Source organism: Lepisma saccharinum, chromosome 23 (assembly GCF_977018435.1).
Source record: "Lepisma saccharinum chromosome 23, izLepSacc3.1, whole genome shotgun sequence".
Lineage (NCBI taxonomy): Eukaryota > Metazoa > Arthropoda > Insecta > Zygentoma > Lepismatidae > Lepisma > Lepisma saccharinum.
The window spans coordinates 24,507,407-24,531,730 of record NC_139251.1 but is presented as its reverse complement, the minus strand read 5'-3'; the positions used below and the strand labels follow the sequence as shown (position 1 = coordinate 24,531,730).

Here is a 24,324-nt window from a genome sequence, read left to right as displayed (position 1 = left end):
GTTAATACAATGGTGGGATACACAATCTTTCAATCAGTGATATGAGACAAATATGTTTCTTTGTTTTGTTAACAGAGTAACATTATTTAGACTGTAAAACTGTAATATAATGCATTTATAAGTGGCTAGAAATCTTATTACACAAAAATATTACTACATTTTGGCTATCCTAGTAATCGTAATACCTATATTCAGCATCTCACAAAACAAGACATTTGTACATGAGCGTTAAATACAGAATATACACACTATTATTTACAACATTAAGAATAGTTATAAAGTTTCACAATCATATTAGAATTTATTAACTAATATTAAATGTCTACCTTCAGGAAAAGGAACTGGATGTGCTTCTATGTTTGTTCCACAAGAAACTGTTTCTTACGAATAATTATTTCTTTGTTGCTTATTGAAACAAATATTTGGTTATCAGAAACTGTTTTTGGTGGTTCAAACTAACTTTCTGTACTTGTAAAAATTACGTTTTTCTCTGCATAGGAATGATTCGAAATAAGATTTTTTTTGTTGAGAAGTATCTTAGTTATTAATTTCGTTCTTTTCAATGTAAGCATTTTCTATTTGTCGTTTACCTCACTTTCCTCAAAATTCTAATTCCTCGCTCATATAATTGGGCCTGCATCTACATCAAACCCTCTCTTGGGTACGCCATTGACCTGAATTGAGACCTTCGAAATACGCTCTCACAGTTAACTTTTGCGTCCTGCTATTGTTCCGTTCAAAGAAACAATGTCTGATTAACACGTCGCTCGATAAAGGAAGGACATGGAGGGAAGGAATGTCGTGTAGTCACGTGTCAAACGACACGTAGGATAGCGGCGGATGATACTCTCACATAAGCAAACGGGATATCATTACCGTTTCGCAACGTGAGTCCACATCAGAGATGATATTGGAGGGAAATGTGAATCTTTATCACTTACGTCACAAGATAATTTTTTTGGGTAGTCTCAAGCACGGACGATGTGTGTAGTGCGCTCTGCCTCATGGCTACCAAGAATCTCTTCTTATTATATAATATATAATTATATAATATATTAGTATAGTTTGGGATACCTAAGAAGCTTGTTAGTATGATAAAAATATGCACCAGTGAAACAGAAAGTAAAATTCGTGTGGGTATTAATATGTCTGACAAATTTACAATTCATGATGGGTTAAAACAAGGAGATGCATTATCTCCATTGCTCTTTAATTTTGCCTTAGAATATGCTGTTAGGAAGGTAAAAGAAACTAAAGAAGGACTAAAATTAAATGGTGTGACTCAGTTGTTAGCATATGCAGATGATGTAGACTTACTGGGGGATGATGTGAATACAATTAAGAATAATGCTAAAATATTTTTCAGAACTGCTAAAGAGATAGGTTTGGAAGTTAACAAAGAGAAAACTAAATATATGCTTACAGGCCGAAACCAAGTGTTAGGTAATAATCAAAATCTTATTATTGATAACAACTCGTTTGAACCAGTTTCAAAATTCAAATACTTAGGAGTAATATTAAAAAATGAAAATTATATTAAAGAGGAAATAAAAAGCAGGCTTAATTCAGGAAATGCATGTTACTTCTCTCTTCATAAACTTTTGTCTTCTCGTTTAATATCTAGGAGGCTAAAAGTTAAAATATACAAAACAGTAATTTTGCCTGTAGTATTATATGGGTGTGAAACTTGGTCCCTTACATTGAAAGAGGAACATAAATTGAGAGTATTTGAAAATAAGATCCTTAGGAAAATCTTTGTACCTAAAAGGGATGAGGAGACAGGTGAGTGGAGAAGGTTACATAATTTAGAACTACATAATTTGTATTCGTGTCCAGATATTATTAGAATCATTAAATCAAGAAGACTTATGTGGGCAGGCCATGTGGCACGAATGGGAGAGGAAAGAGGAGTTTACAGGATTCTTGTTGGGAAACCTGATGGTAAGATACCTGTAGGAAGGCCAAGACGAAGATGGAGGGACAACGTTGAGATGGACCTAAGGGAAATCGGTAGGGATGGAAAAGAGTATATAGAACTTGCTCAAGATAGGGAAAGATGGAAGGCCTGTGTTGCTGCAGCCATGAACCTTCGGGTTTAAGAAGGCTAGGGAGTTAGTTAGTTACTATTATATTTTCCTCCAGTAAACTTTAAAGACTTTAGGTAAAGTCTACTTTTACGTTTCCTTGCTGGTCACTATTGTCGCTTTAATATGTGTGTACAATTAGTCACAACATAAAAAAATTATTAGATCATTTTTTAATAATTTTAAGGTAATTTTAAAGGTCATTTTCTGATAATTTTTAGATCATCAACTTCTGACCTGCTGTGGCAATGGACAAAGTGCGACATCCTAAAGCCACTCTACAAAACCTAGCGTAAAGATGGTACGAAACCATATTTAAAAACGCTATTGAAATATGTAACGACTTGGATATAGTAATTTCTCCAGTGAAAAATGTTTCACCGTCCAAGATGATACGTGACGAAATGAAGTCCAGTTCAAAACAAAATAAGAAGAATTCAAAGAACAAGCACTTTACCTCTCCTTGATTTTCTCATGTGGCATCAATGTACGTTTCAGGCAGGAAACTAAATCTGATGAATGCAGTAGGTAGACTTTTTACACCCTTATCCGGGCAAGCTATTTTTGTAACGTGTCCAGGCAAGCAGTGTCTGTCGGACACTACATTGTTTTAAATGGATTTTGCCCTTCTAATGCGAGATTTTTATGTTTCATCGCTGTGGAAACAAGACATGATATTTAATATTTAATATTGATATTTATGTCCATAATTCTTGTATTCATCATCATCGTAATTGCATGTTGTTGTTTTTTTGCAGCATACCTAGGTAGTACATGAAACATGTTAGACCGGAAGATAGTTTGTTTTATTTGCTCATATATTTTTCATTCTTTCTATTTTAGCGTTAATACGGTAATATTTTTATGTGATGTCTTATTAAATACTTTATTTTTTATTAAACATTTGTTAATACATATTCAAGTAGACTTCTTTACATCTCAATAGTACACTGTGTCCGACAGACACTGCGTTCCCGTTTACGTAAGTGAAATGGAAAATATTTTTTACGCCTTACCTTCTTTATCAAACAAAGTCAAATATCGTGAAATGAAAAAAACAAAGACAAAAAATATCATGTTCGCAGGAAGTGTCGTTTGGAGTATGTGACATAAAATATAAGCAACAGTATCTGATAGACACTGGTTGCTCGGTTAAGGGTTTTAATAGAACCTAATGAAGATCCTCTCAAGCTTCTTTCTGCTCGGATCAGTGTGTCCGAGATTGAGCTGCATGCGGAAGTCCGACTTCTTCTCAGCTCTGGGAAATGGCTTAGGTGGTTGAGCGATTCTGATGCTACCTCAAGTGCGAGTGCGACATATACAGATTTTTGCAAAGTTCTGAACATGTCTTCTGTTTTTCCTTTGACAAATTTTTCGTGTTAATACTAAATTCCGATCAACATCATATACCCGTTTAATTATCTGATGTTGCTTTATGTTCAGCAAAATCTTGCTGTCTTTGTGTTGGTGACATAGTGGAGGCATTTAAAACTCTGGTGCCAAATGAAAGAAGAAGACTATTGTAGTGTAAGATATTTTCATGGGACTGAAGGAGTTCATTATAATGTTTCAAGAACAGTATTTATTCTATTCAACATCTGCAAATATATGTGTCTAATTTGTAAGCAAGAATTTTGTTTAGATTCGGCTTGTCTTTCTTGGAAAGTAAATGTGAGTTTCGTTTCAACATTAAGGGTATGATATAAAATTATGCCTGAAATTACACTAATGGAATTTTAGGCGGGTCCGGATACTGTACACGCTCCTGTTTCGTACACACAAATGCAATATAAACAGTGACATAGAATGAGATTTCTCGTTCCCAGACTGAACTTTCATTGAGGCTTTTGCCCTCCCCCATCAGAGAGTCTGCGCACGCCTATGAAATCTGGATTTGAGTGAATTTTGCGATATCGTACCAAACTATCGAACGAGATCGATTCTGCTCACGAGTTCAACCATGGATTGCATAAATATTGTCACGCAAATTGTCCATCGAATATTCGATCTCTGTGGCGGAGCGGTTATCACGTCGCGTTACGATGCCAGGGGTCCCGGGTTTGAATGCCGGATTGGGAATGGGTGTTCATTGTTAATGTCGCTTCAGTTTCATCATATCATCACTCATCCTCATCGTCGCGATTAGCCAAAAGTGGCAGAAAGCGAAGTAAAATAACCAAAACAATCAAAGCAAATTATCCACCACCATATTCGCTCACATTATTTTATTCAATGTGAGGTTCAAAACTTGAAAGAACACGCGAAGGAAGTAGTTGACAACCACTCACTCCACTAGTGTCAGTACACCCAAAGGCAAAAATAATAGTAGGCGAATTATTCATCACCATTTTCATTCAGTCTGTTTTTCACAATGTGATTATCATCAATTGAAATAAAGCTGCCAATAAATAGATGACAATGTCTGATTCACATTAACAGAATTGCATTCCTTAAAAACAACAGAGAAGTAGAATAAAAAAGGAATGAAAATACTTATGAACAATTTGGCTACAATATCTATGCATCTCAGTCTACAAGGAACTAGGAAATGATCTCGAGTTTTCGATTATTTAACTAGAACGCTGAACACAATTTGCCAGAGGGGTGATAACGTTATGCCCCATTGCTCACATTCCCCTTGCATACATACGTATTATCATTACATGGGATACAAGCAGTTTAACAGATTCGCTTCTGCAATTCGTTGGTACGCACAAAGGCACAGACATAACATCCAGTAATCTGTGCAGAGATACAGAAGCAAAGAACGTCTCTCCTTCCCTCCCTCTGGCTCGGGTCTTTGGGTCCGACAATCCCCTCGTTCCTTTTCCGAGATGGTCACTCGAGGAAAATGGCGAACCGGACCGGAAACGGAAGCTGTTTGCTGGAAGTGGCGAAGCGAGATGGAGCTCCGCAGGAAGTCGGACGGAAAGAATGCGATCACTTAGTCTTGCCAGCAACGTCCATTGTCTCATCTACAGCGCTTTTCGACCCTCCCCTACTTCCCAGAGTGCCATTTCTCCTCATCGCATTTTCCCGCGATGCATTTTGCCTTGCGATTACGGCTCTCATCAGCGAAGTGAAGTGCTTGGTAACTCGTTACGATCCAAAGTGTTTCTCGCAATTGGTCACGTTACTAGATTACGCACAGTGAAAGTTATTTCACTTATCTTATTGCTGTTAAAATCATTTTATACTAAGGTGAGATAGTCCCTTTTATTGAGTCTGTCGCGGTTTTTTTGGGGGGGGACTTAAAACAGGACGCCAGAGTGTCCCTTTTCTGCGACAATGATTTTCGGCATGGAATTACTGCAACAATACACCTTCTCTACTATTACCATGAAGTGTGGCATAGTAACATTCAGTCATTCACATCTAACTACAGTGCGGACGGTTTATATTAGAGGTGTGCACCGTGAAAGCATAAGAAGCGATTCGTTGCTTTGTATGCTGGTATAAGAAGAAACCAACGGTACGTCTATCTATTTTGGAAATACACTTAGATAACGTTTATTGCTTTGCAGTAGATTGTTCTCTTCAAACATTCGTAACCTTTATTCCATTATGTAATGTCGTCAACAATTCTAATTCTTATATTAAAAATGTGTACATTTTGCCGTCCCATTTTTCCCCTCAGGAAAATATGCAAAATGTTTCGTTTTTAAAAATCTGCTCACCTTATTTTATACACAATAGTTTTAATGGAACTGGCGTTTATCGCCTTCAGGAGTAGCTACGGCGTCTGATAGTGAACATTGGACAAAACTAGATAGACTTATTTACAAATCTTCGTGGAACTGGTGGAACATAAGGGAAAGCTTTCGTTCGAATTGAACCAAAAATACTTTACAGGAACGGCACATGCATTCGTAACTTTGCTTGCAGTTACCGCAGTAGCAGTACTGAGTTTCTCCACCAGTGGACGTTATTCTACGGGTAAAATTCGAAAAAAAAAAGAAGTTTAATTCACTTAGATTGCAGATAAAGATACAGAATCAAGTTAAACAATGGAAATGGAATACGCCAAAATAGACATCAAAAATGCATTGCTTCAAACGCTTGAAGGTCAGCAGGTGAGATTAATCTACTACCTATACACAGGAGAAAAAGTGACAATCGTTATTACATTTTTCGAACGAAATGTCAGCGTTTGTGCACAATTAGCACAATGGCCATTTCCAACAAATAATTTTAACTCAATGATCCAAATCCAAGTCGTCCGGCACAGAACAAATCGTTCGTGCATCGTTAGTTTATGCTCAAGATTCTAACATGATAATAGCGGCATGCAAATTACTTCTTCACTTGCGCCTGTGCTATATGTAAGGGTAGTTCTCATCTAATGCCTCTGTATCTGTGGCTTACAGCGACATGAAATTATTACAGATATGGGACGTCAGCGAAAGCAATCTAGGAGTGGTAATTTTTCAGACTAAGAATATCACCGCGATTCTTCGAAACGAGAAATATTGTCGAAAACATATGTCCTGAACTTCTCACAGATATTTTGTACCAGACTGGAAATAACTGGGTTTAAACTTGAAGCTGTTTATCTCCGTTGTGCACTGAGAACTATGATTCAACTTATTTCGGTGAGGAGCATTCAGAATCAATAAAATGGATTGGAGGAAACCACACTTTAGTAGATGGGAACTTAACAGATGAGTGCGCTCGGTGGCCATGTTTAGGCGCCCCAACCTGCAATTTTTGAGACTTAAAACTGATAAAAAGTGGCGAATGAATAGATGTATCCTGGTCGATACAGTGCATGTATGAACATTCCGTAGTTTCGTGAGCGGATGGGACAAGCTATACTTTTATACAGAACTTCGTGGCACTTGCCTGGTAACCAGTTGCAGCTGCCATTCATCAAAACGTTTCTGACTAGAGATGGAAGATAACAAAAATTTGATATCGCGATACATCATCAAGACAATATCGTCACAGACGATACGATACTATATTTTTTCCGTTTTGTGATATCGGCGATATATCGTCTCCACGATACATCGTTAAATATCGTGATGTTATATATCGTCTCCACGATCCATATCGCCAAATATCGTGACGAAATATCGCAGACACGATATATATCGCCGAAATACAGTGACGACATTAATTTACTCTGAACTTTTTAGAAGGCAAGGAATACATTGGAATCATACTGCTATGAATGACAAAGAAGATTTATGTTCACTACTACTCAAAATAATATGCATAAAATATTAATCAGAAACTTACTTTTCTCCAACTACATGTAACATCATTTTTGTTATTCGCTAAATATTCAATTATTCATCTATTTGGAATTAATTTCAATGCCAGGGCACTAGTTTTTATTTAAATTATTCCGATCTTAACTACAGGTAAGCTACGTAATGAATATGCGCTGTTACAACTCTTTCTTATACAATCTTTTTACCTATTCATGTAATAATAATATAATATTAATTTATGTATTGTAATTAGTATTAATTTGATTTAATATAATTATTTTAATGTAAACATTATTATTATTATTACTATTATTATTATTCCTGAGACATTTGGTTCGGACCCCTCCCCCACCCCGAAACATATTTCTAGATACGTGCCTGCATACAGGTGAGTCAATAAGAGGCAGACGGGTGAAATGGTAGACAGAGATATGACATCACATCTCCACACATTCACAAAATATAATTTTCAATCATCACTAATGGATCATACATAATGTGAGACTTAACGTAAGCGAGTGATATGCCCCATGGACTGTTAAACGTTACTAGGGTGTCCCACGAACGGCGCAACTGGGAATTAAAAGTGGCGTTACTTTGTAACCGAAACCTGTACATACATAAGTCATACACCAAATGTTAGCCCTGTCCAAGTAGATATTTTTAAACATAGAAACAACGAACGGGGTGCAGTGTTGTTCATGCAGTGTTGCCAAATGTAAGTGAAAGTGTAAATTTATTTTTCCACAAAGCATGGAAAATTGCATGTCAAACATTCGTACGGAAATTTGGACGTCAATTTCCACCTTGGGTAGGTGGACTATTTCGCCATCTATAGTTCAGAGAAGAAAACCGATCGTTTTCGCGTATAGCCAATCCTGAAATGCCTCGTAAAGGCGTACCGGTCCAAATGGGTGTTTTAAAAAAATTATGAGGTACAGTGGCAACACTGTTGATGTTTGAAGGCAACAAAAGGTGTGTTTAGTGATGGTCTATGACATGGAAATACTGGAAACAGGAAAAAAAGAAAATGCAAATTATGGTGAAAAAAGTGTTACTTACCTACTCCAGGCAACCATGCAATGCGATAAGAGCGCCCACCGAACGAGAACAAAAGAATCAGTTAGTTGTGTACTCAGAACTGTTTGAGCCGTGCATTTCGCATTGTTCGTAGGGGAAAATTAGAATTGTTCTGTGAAATGAAGTACTCTTTGGAAGAGAGGGTATTCATTGTGGAACATTATTTTTGTTCAAAATCGTACGCTAGTGTAAAAACTGTGTTTCGCGAGAAATATCCGAATAACAGTGTTCCAGAAAATTCGACGATATATCGACCTGTTTCCAGATTTCGTGAAACAGGATCAGTTAATGACAAACCCTACCACAGACAACCACCAGTTTTGACACAAGGTGTGCTGCAGGATGTGGAGCAGAGAATATCACAATCTCCCAGGAAATCTGTTCGTAAACTTGCTGCACAGTCAGGTGTATCAAAAACAACAACTCACCGAGCGTTAAAACAATTGCACCTACGTTCATATAAGGTACAGGCTGTGCAAGAACTGAAGGAAGCAGACAAAGGTGCACGTGTAAGATACTGCCAGTGGTTTAGAAATTTTATTAGAGACAATGGTGTGAATATTTTGGATAAGGTTTTTTTCACGGATGAAGCATGTAACGTCACAAGCATGGTTCCACTTAAATGGATATGTCAACAGTCAAAATTCTCGACACTGGTCAAGTAACAATCCCCATTTGTTACATGAACAATCACTTCATCCACAAAAGATCGGTGTGTGGTGCGCGATTTCGCGGAGAAAAATAATCGGTCCATTCTTTTTCAACACAACAGTTGACGGAATAGTTTATCGTGACCTTATCACACAGTTTATTTCTCTGTTGGAACGTGATGAACGTGATTGTTGGCTTCAACAAGACTCCGCAACATGTCACACGTCTAATGAAACTTTAGACATGTTGGCAGAGTTTTTTGGCGATCACATTATAAGCAAAAACTTATGGCACAGTCACTCCCCGGATCTGACGTCTCCAGATTTTTTCTGTGGGGTTATTTGAAACAAACAGTTTACATTAATAACCCAAGAACATTTGATGATCTAAAAATAAACATTTGCACAGCCATTAACAATATAAACTAATCAACCTTGCATAAAGTTGCTTCCAACATGATAAAACGTGTTGATGAATGCCTCAGGGGAAATGGTTGTCATTTTCAACATCTTTTGTAAAGCTACACTGCCTGTTACGCGCATTCCATGTTTGCCAGGAGTAGGTAAGTAACACTTTTTTCACCATAATTTGCATTTTCTTTTTTTCCTGTTTCCAGTATTTCCATGTCATAGACCATCACTAAACACACCTTTTGTTGCCTTCAAACATCAACAGTGTTGCCACTGTACCTCATAATTTTTTTAAAACACCCATTTGGACCGGTACGCCTTTACGAGGCATTTCAGGATTGGCTATACGCGAAAACGATCGGTTTTCTTCTCTGAACTATAGATGGCGAAATAGTCCACCTACCCAAGGTGGAAATTGACGTCCAAATTTCCGTACGAATGTTTGACATGCAATTTTCCATGCTTTGTGGAAAAATAAATGTACACTTTCACTTACATTTTGCAACACTGCATGAACAACACTGCACCCCGTTTGTTGTTTCTATGTTTAAAAATATCTACTTGGACAGCAGGGGGTGCTCGTTCGGCGGCGCAGATCGTATGCGCAGTTGTTCGTGGATGCATGACGTCACCATCGAAACACTCGGCACGGAAAAGGCTGATTCCTTATGCAAATATTGAGAAATTTGACAACGAATATCTTCTAAAATATAGTAGCAAGGGAAAAGTTACAACTTTTACTGTTAAGATTCATCCTTTCTAATCAATTTATCACAAAGTTGATTCAAATGTGTAAAATGGTTTTCAAGAAATCGTGTTAACGAAGGAACCCCTGTTTTGTTCTCTCCAGGCTTCCAATGTAAGGGAGTTTTAACTTAAGCGCGTTGGATTTCTTTTTGCTCTATGTTTTGAAATAAGATTATTTTGTTCTTGTCAACTGAAATAATGCCTAAATGCTATGGAAAGCTGTGAAAACTATTATCAGAAAACTAATGGAAGAAAACTAAAATATCACAGCTTGATTGATATAAAAAAATGCGAGATTGCCCATTTTTGTGTAAAAGGCATTGTGCGAGATCTAAAAGCAGAACTTTATAATATTGTATGTAAATGTAAGGGTGTAATAAACGTGACTGCTTCCCAGGCACGTATCCAAGGGGGGGCTTAGGGGGCTCAAGCTCCCCCGAAAGTTTTCGGTTTACACTAGATAAAATGAGATTTTTTGTTTCTTGTGGTGTCAAATAAAAAAAATGTGACGTTAATTTAAGGAGAGAAATATGTATCGAGGCAAGACGGAGAACATTCTATAACCCTGTTATTGGTAACAGCTCGTATCCAAGGTGGGAATCAGGGGGCTCAAGCCCCCCTTGAGAAAATTTTCAGTTTACGCTAGATAAAATTAGGTTTTTGGCTTCTTGAATAATATGGTGATAATTTGAGAGAGGTAATTATCTAGGCAAGACGGAGAATGTTCTATAAGCCTGTTATTGTTAATAACGCGTATCAGGTGGTTCGAGGCCCCCCCCCGCTCCCCAAGGAAATTTTTCAGTTTACACTGATAAAATTAGGTTTTTGACTTCTTGAATAATGTGACGATAATTTAAGGAGAGGAATAATTATCGAGACAAGACGGAGAATGTTCTATAACCCTGTTATTGTTAATAGTGCGTATCCAAGGTGGGCATCAGGTGTCTCGAGCCCCCTCCCCCAGGAAATTTTTCAGTTTACACGAGATAAAATTACGTTTTTGTCTTCTTCAATAATGTGACGATAATTTAAGGAGATAAATAATTATCGAGGCAAGACGGAGAATGTTCTACGGACCCTGTTATTGTTTATAGCGCGTATCCAAGGTGGGGATCGTAACTCGTGGACTCCCCCCCCCCCCACCAGGAAAGTTTTCATTTTACACTAGATAAAATTAGGTTTTTGTCTTCTTGAATAATGTGACGATAATTTTAGGAGAGAAATACTTATCAAGCCAAGACGGAGAATATTCTATAACCCTGTTGTTGATAATATTGCACGTAAACTTTTCTTACGCTTTCGGTGTTGTCGTAGCGAACTTGAACACTATGTAGAAGAGACTTGTCAGCATTTGGAAGCTGCACAACAAAGGTAGCTCCGCAGGTAGGGCGATTCGGATTCATTGTAATTTTGGTTTGATTGTGCCAGGACCAAATTTTGTGTATGCAGTCCGAGAATTTCATGGCATAAAAAATACTTTTGTTTAAGGCTACTGGGTTCGACACACACTCAACAGACAATTTTTGACACTTGCGAGTGCTTAGGCATGAATATGAACAATTTGGTGGGTTTCGGCTTTTATAAGAGCTGCAAACATGGGAGGACAAGACACATTAGTGGTGTTCAGGCTCGAATGAGAGAGAAATATTCGTGAACTGTCTGATTCCAGTTCCCTGCACACAGTTTGAATCTCGCGTTGTCGAGTGGATTGTGCATTCCGTGCATGTGTAATACCTTCGTAAAAACACTTCTGGTACATAGATGTTTTGATGCCTGATGAGAAGAAATGGACAAACATACGTACTGAGATGGTTCCGGCACACAATATTAATGCATGGAAACAGAGGAGTTGAGTGGTAGAAAATGTCCCGATTTCACATTCTGATTAAAATGACAGCCTTAAACAGTGGCGACGATTTAGGAGATAGTTGCTCCCCATTCTTTTGCCTCCACACTATCACACTATGGCCTCTTAATGCTTGTTTCTTTGTCCACCCCCCACACATTTTGGAACTCAATTGCCACCACTGGCCTTAAACATACAATTGTGATACCCCTTTAAAAAATGGTGTTCAGCCGCCGCCCCGAAAAGAATTCCTGGATACGTGCCTGCTGCTTTCCGTAAAATATCACTGCACTCTCCACGTTCTTCTTCTTCTGTCTTTTCTTAGGCGCCGTCAATAGCATCAACACGTTGTTTTTTTTATATATATTTGTCACATATTTGTTTTAATTAGTATTCAGCTCGTTCCTGAACGCAGCAGCTAGGGCTCAAAGGGCAGTGCAGTTCAGAGAAGGCTCGGAAATGGCAGGCTTCAGAAGTTAACTCATCCAAATTAAATGTGCTCTCTCTAAATTTAAATCATAGTTCACAAATAATTTGATTAAAAGTTTTAAAAGTATCTGTTTTATTTAATAGTGTATTAATTGGTGCATTCTTCTCCAGCATAGCTATAGGCAGTGACCACACTACAGGGGGGGAGGCAGGAACGCCCCCCTATTCTCGTTCGACAATTTCTCTCTCTTTCTCTCTTATCTGCCCCCAGTAAAACGACAAAAATAAATAAATGAATGAATGCTCTTTTAGCCAAAATATGCATTTTTGTGTCGTATGTAACGGAATAATAAACATGATTGCCCCGGGAAAATATGATTTACCCCTCCATCTTTACTATTGCGCCGTCACTAGCTATAGCACATTTTAATTTCTATTGTTCCCACATATTTATTTTAATTATTTATTGTGAATCATATTCCACTGTGTTACCTGACGTAGCCACCCCCCCCCCCACCAAACACACACGTACGACTTCAGTTGTAAGTTTTAGACTAAGCTTGTCAAATATCCACTTATATCTTTGATTCTTGAGCCATTTAAAAAAAATCATTTCGCCCCTTCTTCTGGACTATTTCATAGGAATGTTTTCCCACTGGAAGCCCCTTTGCAGATCGAGATCCGGGACTATAGCCTTCCCAAGCCAGCGTCCCCTCCAAATACTCTCTTGGCCTCATGAAAGACAAATATATGTATTTCTACGAAATATTAATTTGACTTGGCAGTTTCTCTTTTCGAACAGGAATAAGTTTGAAATTTTAATAGCTTATAAATTTACACTATCAATTTTGAGTAAAGGTTTTGCGTAACCCTAAAAGTACATTTAGAGACTGCAAGGTCAACTCTCGAAATTTCAGATATATTAATAATTTTCATCACAACGTCTTGTAATAATTATTTGTTACTTCAATAACCTCCTCGCAAATGTTTCTCGCATATTAAAACATAGATGCCAATTTCTGTTTATTTCCTTGTAATGCTGACCTCCGTGGCGAAGTGGTTAGCACAACGCTTTACGATGCCAAGGGCCCCCAGGTTCGAATCCCCGCCCGGGCATGGGTCTACTTTCCTTTCTTCAATTTCATCATATCATCACGCATCCTCATCTTTGCGATTAGCCATATGTGACAGATAGCGAAGTAAAATAAACTAAGTCTATTAATCAATTATTTTTTAAACTCTTTAATTCTTCTTTAGCATGCCACGTTTTTGTTAAAATTATATTACGATTTGTAAAATGACGAAATTCTAAAGGAGAACACGCAACTTTCTTTGTAGCGCATCGGTCGGAAAGTTTCAGGAATATGGATTTTCAAAATACATTTTTTCACATGTACTTTGCCCCCTTTTAAAAGTAGCGCGTTTTCAATTATGTTACTAATCATTAAAAGGATGCCTCAATACCATCTTGGAGGATGACAATTATTATTTTCCCCCTCCTAAAAGTAATAATATACTTTCGCTCTCTGAATCTCCCATATAAATGCTAGGGGCCGTCTGCTTCAGACGAGCTCACTGCTTCTCCGGTGACGTCACGCGTTCGTGCAAGATCGGCAATCTTCGGATGGCTTTACCTAATCTCTATATTCCTTGCTTGGACAGGGCTAACATTTGGTGTATGACTTATGTATGTACAGGTTTCGGTTACAAAGTAACGCCACTCTTAATTCCCAGTTGCGCCGTTCGTGGGACACCCTGTAGTTCCGGTATGACCAACTTTCCAGCTTACCTGTTCACACCGTCCGTTGGCGGCGCAAGAGATTCCGTTTTAAATTTTAGAATTGGCATATCTCATTGTGTGACCTGACGTGACACACTGAGAGTTAGGTATTAGAAATATCGCGTATATGTATGTATGCACGACATACTGTATATGGTTTCCAGTTAATGAACATTTCTATGGCATGTCTTGCCTCATTAATGCACTTCATTTTTTGTCTGGGTTCAAGTGAAAGTATATTCTGTATCACACGTATTACCCAATTTCTCATTTCCCCCCAATTTTCTTGATGTTTGGGGTTTGCGATGTACACCACTTTATCATCTTGAATTGCCTTGTACAATACAAATCACCCCGATCAATTGCACTCTACCACAGTTTGTGAGAACATTTACAGCGATACAGTACTTCCATTTCTGACATTCTATTCTACAATGGCTATTTGCAATACCACACAAAATAAAAAATCCTAATGGAATACAATAAAATTGCTATTGTATCCTCAAAGATATGTGGTTTTTCCGGATAATTCGGAAATAAAGACGATGTGGATTCGAACCATTTGAAGAATTGGTTCACTGTTTCGTAACAAAAGAGCCGAATAAAGCGCAAATATCGGGAAAATTACGAGCTATCGACTCCGAAAAGACAATAAAATCAGAATTGCTATCATCCATAATTCTTTCCTGCGTTACATTTGAACCGATATTACGACGTAGTAAAGCACAGAATCTAAATTCCGACTTCCCGACCCCCAATGCAAGTTAACAAAAGAACGACGACTTTATGCATGCACATATAATAATCGTTTCTTTTCCCCCAGTTTCTGGCTTGTGTTTGACTTCTATGATCTGGTAGAGAGCGCGCCACAGAGTATAAAAAAAAGAAACCGAGCCAAAAAAAGGCGAATAAAAGAGACATCGAATTATGCTAAGACTGAAAGTAAGGAGTGAAAATTCCGCCCGGTTTTACGACTCCCGAGTCTTGTCAGTAGGGGGAGAAGAAGAAGAAAGCACAGGCTACTAAAGGACAGTAGGACGAAAAGAAGGAAGCGAATTGCGAACGGAGTGTGGAAAAACGGGCCATCATGGTCCCGTAGAGCTGGATGCACGACTGGAAAACTACCCGTTTCCTCAAAGATACGGGGCAAGGCATTTACATAAAGTCGATAATGAGATTATTCTCGTGACGCAACACACGGCGTCCTTCGATCTTCGTTTTCCGGCAAAAGTCAAACCTTCCTACTTCTAACTTGTCATCCGCTCGAAAATACACTAATAAAAAAAAAAAACACGAGGAAGGGGAGAGGGGTGGCGTAAAGGCGAGAAAGGAAAGAGGGGAGGAAGAGAGACGAGGAAAATGAAGGAGTGTGGGGGTTAGTAAAAGAAAGATGACAATAGCGAAGAGCTTATTTGAGCTTAGCTGAAAAGCGAGAGGCCATTTACCGTGATTTATCGAGTGGATTCATGAACTGATTCCTCGCTTCATTTTTATGCTCTTCTCGCACAACAGAACTGCCTCTCAAATCTTCACGCCTCGTCAGTGGTGCCAGCTGTGTATATTTGTTTCTAGGAACGGTTGGGTTACCAGCCAGTGAACCTCCAGAGAGTCTCGTAAATGAGGAAGCTGGTCTCGCTCTCGTCTTGAATTGCAAATGCCTCGTTTTCCGTGTCCAGATGTCCAGTTGTGCGTCCTCATTCTCTCGAATTTCGAAACTCAAAATGTTCTAAAGCACTTCGCAAAATAAATTAAAACTATTTCGCACCCGGAGGCTTCTTATCGCTGTAGTATACTAGCATGATGAACATTGACAGAATGTCAGTAAACCTAGAAGAGAGGTGTCCAATCCGAGCTGGCGATACGATATAAAACGTTCAATGGAACCTGCTAGCTCCTATGAATGCTTGATTGATTGATTGATTTGGTGTTGTAAGTCCACTTTATGTACAGTAAGGCTAATCGGAACTGGACCTACAGTTTAAAGTGGGATCCGAACCACTATGTGCCTCCACCGGGCATCGAACCCGGGACCCCTTGTTTTCCTTTGGATGCAATCGAAAACGTAAGCACATGTATTTGTATACTAATGATTAATCTTCACTAAACGTTTATATAAAACCCAATGTTCTCATCTATAATTTCTGCAGTATTATTACACATTCAATATTCATTTCACAATCATCAGTTATTTATATTCCGTCCCATGATTTCCTTTAATTCTGTGAACTTTCACAATATGCAGTATCACTATTGATGCATTCCCTCTTCAATCGCTGGCTTGGTAACTTTCCTCTTCTTACATTTGGACTGGGATGGCTTTCTTCTCCGCTGCCATAGCTTCCTTCTGGACTGGAACTTGAATGACTTCCCTCTGGACTGGAACTGGTGTGACACCCTTCTTCTAGACTGAAGCGGCTTTCATCTTGGCTAGGAATCTTGTGTTTATTTATTTATTTATTATTATTGAACTCAACAGGTTTACACCAATTTACAGAGTTCATATTGTAACAGTACAATTTCTTATACAATACATAGAATAACAATACTCTAGAGTTTCATAACATATTTCCATCTATTTTTTTAGCCAATGTATTCATAACTGATTTCTTGAATTTGGAATACGACATTGTGAACAAATCGACGCTTTTATTCTCTTTCTCCATAGCATTTTAGACAGCACTCATTCTCCAAATAGGTGACCTTTTCATGATATTTCTTCGCGCTTTGCTCACATAGAAGGTTCCATGCTTGGGTCGCGTTTTAATGTTCGGAATCCGTATTTTGAATTGTGAAAGCCACAGAGGAGATCGAAGTTTGGCGTTAAAAATTTTCCAAAGTAGCATAAGGTCTCGGGTCGTCCTTCTGTGGTCAAGCCTGTCCATATGGAATTGCTCTATTAAGTTAGTATACGATTCGAACCTGGGGTATTCGCCTTCCAGTTTGAATTTCATGTATCGCAATAATTTTGACTTTACACGTTCTAAATTTGCGGTATGTTTTTGAACTTCTGTGTTCCATATGACAGAGCCAAATTCGAGTTTTGTACGCACTAGAGAATAATATAATATTTTTAGTGTTTGTGTACTTCTGAAGCCCCTGCCCGTGCGAATAATAAATCCAACAAGCTTGTACGCTTTGCTTATTACTTTGTCCAGATGATAGGCGAACGTTAATTTAGAATCAAAAAGTATTCCTAGATCTCTTGCCTTTCCGCTTTCTTAAGGTTAACATTATTTATTTTATACTGATAATCTACAGGAGTCTTTTGCTTGGTGTATGTAACAGAGAAGCATTTTTTTTGGAAAGTTTGTTATACGAACACCACACACTCAACCTATTTATGTCGCGTTGTAAGGAGGCACAATCGTCTGCACTTGTTATTCTTTTGTATAACTTTAAATCGTCAGCAAACAATAGTTTGCGAGAATCAATCAGATGTTCGGGCAAATCATTAATTAACAACAAAAATAGAAGAGGCCCTATATTTGATCCCTTAGGGACGCCCGAGGTCACCAAAAATTCATCGGATGAGGAGCCTTTGTAGGTGAGATACTGTCGCCTGTTCATTAGGTACGACGGCATGAGTTTTCTTAGGGAGTGTGACAAATTAAAGCTACCTAGTTTACTCAGTAGTACGTCATGGTCTACTGTGTCGAAATCTTTTCAGAAATCAGTATATATCGCATCTACTTGCCCCCCTTCGTCTAATACTGTACTTGTATAATGCAATTTCTCTCCAAGATTTGTTTCAATTGAGCTGTTAGGTAGGAATCCATGTTGAAATTCGGATATGGAATTTTTCACATGGTTAGAAATATGCATGTATAGTATTTGTTCTAGTATTTTCGCAGGAGTGGATAAAATAGAAATAGGACGGTAGTTTTGTATCGTATTGTTTTCGCCCGACTTTTGAATTGAACATATCGCGGTCACTTTCCATATATCAGGAAACTGCATAGATGATATGACAGAGTTGAAGATGATAGACAGAGGAACCTTTAAAACATCAGCGCAACCTTTGAAAATGTAGGGTGGGATTTTATCAGGTCCAGCGGACTTCTTTGGTTTTAAATTTTTGGTAGCATTTTTGATATCATTTATACTGATTTCTTGAATATTCAGCATGTCTAGCACTCTACTTTGTGAATGCTCTGTCATAATTTCAATATTATACGTGGACCCATTGCCTGTGTACACAGACTGAAAGTGTTTCGCAAATTCTTCTGCAACCGCGTTTACGTTTGGTAGGAGCTCACCATTCTCAGAAACAGGTTGTTTAGGTTTGTCGCGTTTTTTACTATTTATATACGTCCAAAAGAGAGAAGGATCATCCTGCATATTCTTTTCAACATTTAATACATAGTTATCATATGCAGCTGATATTTCTTTTTTTACTAGTGATCTAATTCCTCTAAATTTATTAGCATGGTAAGTTGGGTCGCCTACACTTTGTTTCCACTTTTTGTGGTGGTACGCCTCTGATTTAATTTTCTTAATTATACTAGTCGTAAACCAGCTAGGATATTTTGGCGCTTTAACGTGTCTTAAAGGGACGCATTCATCGAGAGTTTCGTACATTACATCATAAAACATGTCTACCATTCTATTAATATCATTGGAAAGCTTTAAGATCTCCCAGTTAACAGCAGATAATTTATGGTACAGTTTCTGAAAATCAGCCTTTTTAAAGTTGTAAGAGAAATTGCCCTGCGAGTGTTTACAGCGTGTTTGCTTTACATGTTTCGCTTCTAAAATGAGACACGGGTGGTGTTCGGGTACCAGGGGGTCCGGCTCTCGTGTCAGTTGCAGGTTGGGAACGTTTGTACGAGATCTAGGGTTTTGTTGTTGCTATTTTGAATATCGTTTATACTTTGCAATTGATGGAAACATAAAATTATACAGGTCGCGACAAATGGGAGTGGACTCAATAAGATTGTAGTTATTGTGTCCATTAGTTCGAGGATTCCTCACATCATTGATTTCTATCAACTCCTTTTCGACTTTAGCTTTCAAATCTCTCAACTTCTTTACGTTTCTTATATGCTTGTATGTGATAATCTTGCTAATTACATAAATATCTTTATTAATTTATCATTTCTTTATTTTCTTCTTCTTCTTACACTATATATTATTATTCTCCATCTTCTTGATTTGGTTTAATACTTACGTGTACTATCGTTTATGTGTATTGCTGTAATCTTCTCATTCTGTCCGTCTGGTGCTGCCATCTCTGTTTGACTTTTACAAACTATTTACATATGTTGAGCTCTCTGGGCACGTAGCAAACCATCCAACTATCGTGTTAACGTCTATTACATACTTAACCTTATTATTGTAATCTTAATGGGTGAGTTTTTAAAAATATAAGGGAAACCGGGGTATTGCCGAACACCTAAGCTTTGATGGTGAATTATTTGAAAACATTTCTGACACTGCATAGATTGTAAGGAAACCTCAATAGCTCTTCAAAATCAATTCGGTAAAATGTTCCCAAGCTACTTGTTTTACACAAGAGACAAAGAATGAGACACATCTGTCATGTTCGGCATTGCCCTGATTTTGGGGGGTTTGTCCGTTTTTCCTGTGTAGACGGTTCTCTTTCTCTCTGTCTCTACACACACACACACACACACACACACACACACACACACACACACACACACACACACACACACACAGGCACAAATATATATAATATATATATATGTACATTTGTTACATGTTTGCAAATGATCGTGCATCTATGTAGTTACACAAATATTTATTTCGTTACAATAAAATATCTTTAGTTTTATTCTCACATACAAAAAGGAGACGATAGTGTGTACCTCCAGGAAAAAGCACTGTGTGTATGTACAACATATATGAGTTAGTGCCTGTGTTCTGTGCTTAACATTTCAATTAGTAACCGACGCCCCATTACTAGAGGCACATACTTTTGGCAAATAAAAAAAGCAAAATTTCGGTACAAAAACAAAGCCAATTTCGGGTTCAAAAGCGGTAAATAAAATGAAATTTCGCTGTTATATCGGTGAAAAAGCGGTATGTAAAATGACATTTTGGTTTTAAAAATGTGAATATAATCCTAAATTTGATTTAAAAACTGCACTATTACACAAAATAAACATATCCCTTCTAATAGCAGATTAAATCATCACCAGAATGTTAAGTTTATTCCTGTATAAAGGGGTCCATTTTCGCTTCTCAAATATTTACAGCAGAATTAATCAATTTTACGTGAATTGCATAACTCACAGGATACTTCTGACTTCAGAAAGTGTCGCGTTGGTATATAAACGGTAAATTTCGTGTTTAAGAGTCTATTTCGCATTTTGCAGTTCATTTCGCATCATTTCGTGACAAAACTGGGTAGAAAAATGCACCTCACACCTTTCAGAAACATGACAAATTAACATTACAATGTGATATTTCACATTTCGTGTTTTCGTCAAAAACGAAATATGCATGCCTCTACCCATTACTTACCATTCTGCCACAGCACAGAGAGGTGACGTCATAAATGAGCTTGCTTTCCGTTAAATTAACGGGCAGAGTGTTAAAAATTTTTGGCCGAGTCTGCTGCCACGCGCGTGTCAACAGTAAGAATGAGCGTCAAATTTGCTCCTGCCACGTAATGCGTCTGCTAAGAGGATGTTACAAATCTTAAGAACAGACGAAGACGAGAAAAATGCAAGTTTATGATTAGTGGGAATGAATGTACAGGTAATTTAGAACCTTTTTCTTTAGAAAGCCTTCAGCGATATTATTTTAATGTTAACAGAACCTAACCTAACTACGAGAGAATTTAGGTTTATTATTAGAAGAATGCTAAGCGACCTAATCTTAAAACAGTTTTGTGTAAGTAATCGCTAAAACTTAGCAGTATGTGTTACAGACGTAATTGCATACATAGCATGATGAAATCACGATAAAGCAAAGACCGAATTTGTTGCCACGCTCATGTCTCCTTTGAGGTTAGCAGAAAAAGAACGTGGCAGCAGACAATACCAAAATTATAACGGCAGAATACTGTTACGGTAACTTCTAACAGAGTAGACTGCAACACTGCAGTACACGGCGATCGTCATGTGTCTGCAAGAAGCCGCCTTTTGCTGCTAGACATGTCTCCCACTGCCTTCAACCCCGCCTGGCGAATACACAGCTTTATCCGATTCATGAATTCAAGCGACCAACCCCAAGCGCCTAATGCCTTTATTATCCGTCCAAGCCGGACAAATTGACCGCAAACCGAATACTGATGACGCGGGTCATCGAAGAGGGAGGGCGCTGATGTGTCAGTAGCTTCGAAAGGGGAGGGGGTGGAGTGAATGATGGGACGTACGTCGACAGTGGGGCGCCCGTGTCGTAAAAGGGGGACGGGGTTGTTGTCGTGGAGAATTCTCAGCGTTGTTCGAGGACGCAAACAACCATGTAGAACTGACCTTTGGTTGCGTTGATGTAATTCGATTGGATCTTTTTTTTTAAGCTTGTCTCCTAGTTTTTGCAACCCTACTTCCCTTTTGATCATATATACCTAGGTGTGTGTGTGTGTGTGTGTGTGTATATATATACACACACACAGGGTGTCTCAAAATTAATAGTGCAAACTGACACACGATAATAGAAGCAAAAAAGTCTCAGTAAACATGGGTCTGCAAACGAGCCGTTTACAGGATAATTGCGAATGTTTGGTTACAAGCCGCCACTGACTTCATTGTTTGTGAACGTCGCCCCAGTTGGTAAAATGCTAATAATACAGTAAGAAAAGTCACTGGAGATCTCATTGCTTTTATTGAACATTCTACTCTAACTGTGTACTAATTGTATCCATCCTGTTTGATTACAACGCCACCTCTCGGAAATCTTCTGTTTTGTAAACTAAGAGCAAACCTTTACAAGGAGTAAAGCACTCGGTGTTTACAAAATGCAATCAGTGACGGCTTCTAACCACACATTCGCACACATTATTAGCATTTTACCAAATAGGACGACGTTTACAAACAATGAAGTCAGTGGCGAGTAGTGTCAATATGTACTTCTGACTGCAACTCTGATTTCTTGACTAAACGGCCACAAAAAGTTGAAAAACTCACTTTCTCTCCCCGTTCCGCGCCTCATTTATTACGCTGACGACGTTTCACGGGTGCAAAAAGGCAGTGATGAGTGAAAGAGGAGCTCTCCTCTTCTCCTCCTCTCCTCTTCTCATCTTCTTATTTTCCCATTTTCTCATTTTCTCATTTTCTCATCTTCTTATTTTCTCATCTTCTCATTTTCTCATCTTCTCATTTTCTCATCTTCTCATCTTCTTATTTTCTCATCTTCTCATCTTCTTATTTTCTCATTTTCTCATCTTCTCATCTTCTCATCTTTTAAGGACCAAATGTTTGTAGATCGTGATCTTCGTAAACCTCTCTTCTTATCCTCTCATTCTCTCATTTTCTTATTCTCTCTACCTTTAGAACATTGTCGTCAACATTAGAGATGAAGTTGGAGTGCTGGAATCAAGGGGGCCAAATGTTTATATATAGTGATCTTCGTAAACTTTTCTCTCGGGGGGGGAAGGATGTGGCATATACACACGCGTGCGCTCTCATCTTCTCATTTTCTTATTCTCTTATTTTTGAAAGATGAGTGTATTTTATCGTAATTTTCCAAGTCCGGGACCAAATGTTTATGTATTGCGACCTACGTAAACCTCTCCTCTCATCTTCTCATCTTCTCATTTTGAAAAAATGAGTGCACCTTATCGTAATTTTCCAAGTCCGGAGCCAAATGTTTATATATATCGTGACCTTCGTAAACCTCTCCTCTCATTCTTTTATTTTTGAAAGATGAGTGTATTTTATCGTAATTTTCCAAGTCCGGGACCAAATGTTTATGTATTGCGACCTACGTAAACCTCTCTCTCGGGGAGGGAACGATGTGCCACACACATACGTGCGCGCGCTTATGTATTGTAACACAAGCAAACAAACAAATAATAATTGTTGTTTTTTAGGATGCCTGGCCCCTATAACCTCGCCAGGGTGCGTGGTGCCCAACCAAAAATGTAAAAGTTTTCTAATGGCTGCGGTTATAGATTACCGCACCTCTGTAGAGTTTCACGTGTTTTTTTTTTCCCCCAAACTTCCATGAAACCCTACAGAGGACCTCCGTAATGCATGCAACGTGTACTAACGACTCTAGTGTTATTTTGATGTTGTGATATTTTTGGATATAGAGTTTTATTGTGAGATATAGATAAAAAATGATTATGTTTATTATAATATTTTCTTGATGAAGATGGAGAATATGTGTGTGTTACAAATAAAGTTGCATGTTTCTTTTCTAGTGTGTGTGTGTATATGTTTTTGATGTTTCGACAGCATCTGATTGCTTCACAAACTTTTTGTTTTTTTAAAAAAATTGCCATATGATATTTCAGAGGCGAGGCTAACCTACAAATAGGAGTTGACAGCGTAGCCTTCTAAGATGATAAGTATGCGGTAAAATGAAGAAGAAGAATTAATGACGCTAACCGGCGGTGCAGTGTTAATGCTTCCTCTTCTTCTTTTTTTTCTTCTTCTCTGTATTTTCTAGCATACTGATCTATTGCATGCTAACCAAACCTCTTGGGAGGTGGGCCACGGGTCCTCCACATGTATGTATGTATGAAATGCGATTTGGGGGAGGCCAAATTTTAAATTTACAGCTTAATTAATCTGCATGCATGCTTAATGTTTGATTTTTTTGTTTCTAGTTCGACATGAGATACACACAATTTTATTTTTTGAAGTACAGTTAATATTACCTAGGTTAATCTGTGACATACAACTAGCGATCGACACGACCACCTGACACACAGACACAGAGAGAGTGAGCAAATTTAAAGTGTGATCTATCGTGAATTAAACTAAGTTTTTTCACCCACCCACATATAGCCTTACAGGTGACTCAAAAGCAGAAATTGGTCATAGCGTGACAGGTCGATCTATCGTGAACTAAACTAACCTCCCCCCATACACACTATGTCTTACAATAAGTAAGGCTGCTATATCACATGTAAGGGCTGACGGTTGCCAACACACACAAGATTTATTGC

At 38.1% G+C, this 24,324-nt stretch overlaps 1 protein-coding gene across 2 annotated transcripts in view; it reads left to right on the top strand.

Annotated features, from left to right (window-relative positions):
* LOC146005335 (uncharacterized) overlaps window positions 1-24,324 on the top strand; it is a 159,685-nt gene that overhangs the window by 38,079 nt on the left and 97,282 nt on the right. Inside the window, exon 1 of one of the 2 annotated variants that reach the window (XR_014444009.1) lies at window positions 5,439-5,556. The exons of the other annotated variant lie outside the window; for it this stretch is intronic. The gene's annotated coding sequence lies outside the window, so the exon portion shown is untranslated. Of the gene's footprint in view, window positions 1-5,438; window positions 5,557-24,324 lie in introns of those variants that run through there. 2 annotated transcript variants of the gene reach the window in all.